A 1775-nucleotide genomic window follows, 5' to 3' on the forward strand; every position below is an offset into this window, starting at 1 on the left:
CAGGGTGCACGGTGGCTGTTGAACGTCACTCTATAAGGGCAAGGCTTTAAATTTCAACTCACTTGGTGTAATTTTACGTCTTTACTTTGCAACTGATGCTTCCCTGAGAGTGGTCAGAAGCCGGCGTCTTGGTGTGAGAAACGAGAGGGGAAGGAGCGCGGTTTCAAAAAGTAACAACGTTGCCAAGACAGTTTTAGACCTGTTAAGTGTATTCTCCTATCATTTTACCAATGAGCTTCAAAGTAAAATATCTACAGAGCAAGCACAAAGTCTCCCGGGGAACTTGATTGACAAGGGCATTTCAGTAACATTTCCAGCTCAGGAATGCAGCTGTTCTACAGGGATCTCACACCTGGGGCTGAGCCGCAGCCACAGGAGCCCCCAGCCCTGGCAGAGCTGTGTGCCCATGTGCCCTGAGCTGCTGAGCCAGGCTGCAGCCCCTGGAGCATCCCCAGGGGCACAAAGCTGCACTTTCTGGGAAGGGCAGCAGCACTGTTTGGATAGACCCTGGCTTTGACGCAAGGGAACAGTGGCTGGACCTTGATTGCAAACAGAGCTGCAGTGACCCTTTAGGTAGGATAGCTCAGCTGCCCCTTGCAGCCTGGGAAGTGCCTGCTGGCACAAAGCTGAGCAGCCTCATGCTAAAATGTTTTATCTCCCCCCTGAGTTACACCTGACACGTGCTGCTTTCCTCTGCTCTCTCACAGAGGTGCAGGCAGCACCAACAGTCACAAGGTGAGGGCTCAATACCTCATTTCTGTTTCTCCCTGCAGTGCTTTTGAAGACTATTTCCTTCAGCAGGGAAAAAATTTACTAAGATTGGTATTCCCTTTGCCACCTCCATGTTGCTTCACAACTGGACTTTCTCTCCAGCAATTATTCCCTCAGCCAAGAAGAGTGGAATTTTACAGCTTTCTTCAGTATTCTGTCTGAAGTTGTGATTTTTTTTATTTCCTTCCAAGTTTTGTCCTATAAAATGGCATTTCTTGGGTGACTAGGGACTACTGGAGATATTTGTCAAATATAAATCTTCATTTATGGCTTCAGTTAGCCCTGGTCATGGACTTAGTTGGACTCCTGGGCCTTGCAAGCTCCCATGTCACCACTGGGGCTGTGTTAAGGCTGCTGGAGACTGCTGCATGGCTCATCAGGCTGCATTCCCATCATGGGACATGCCTCTGGATACCCACCTGCTGCAGCTCTGGATGCATAAAGAAATATGCATTCTCTAGCCTTTCTCCTCTGTGAGACAGTATTAGCTGGCATGGCTTAAAGAATTATTTGGAGATATGTGCATAGACAGACACAGGCAGTGCAAAACTGATACATGATCAATACTTTTTACATTATAAATCTGAGGGTTTAGAGGCAGGAAACAGCAGGAACTTCCTGGAGCTGCTAAAGGGGGAGGAGGAGACATCTCCTCTCTTTGGTTTTCCTTTATGTAATCTTTGAGGGAAAGAGAGCTTTATTGTTTGCTAGGCCAGGCCAAATATATTTTAGATAGTTGTGTAATTTTGTTCTAATCTCTACCTCCTTCTCTTTCTGATACAAAGTTCTGGAAAGCCCAGATGTTTTGTGTGCACCAGTGTTACTAAGAAAAATTAAAAGTGCCATCTCCTGCCCTCTTTTTCTCATCACCTCCCCTTGTTATAGGCACTCAACACTCAGTTGCCTTTGCCCTTGGGCAGTTGTTAAGCCAGGCTACAATAACAGACTCTCCCTCAGGTTTCCTGTATGGAAACAACCCAGCAGAGAAGAGGAAAAGCAGTGTG

This window comes from Passer montanus, unplaced genomic scaffold (genome assembly GCF_014805655.1).
Source record: "Passer montanus isolate IOZ18808 unplaced genomic scaffold, ASM1480565v1 scaffold9, whole genome shotgun sequence".
In the NCBI taxonomy this organism is placed as follows: domain Eukaryota; kingdom Metazoa; phylum Chordata; class Aves; order Passeriformes; family Passeridae; genus Passer; species Passer montanus.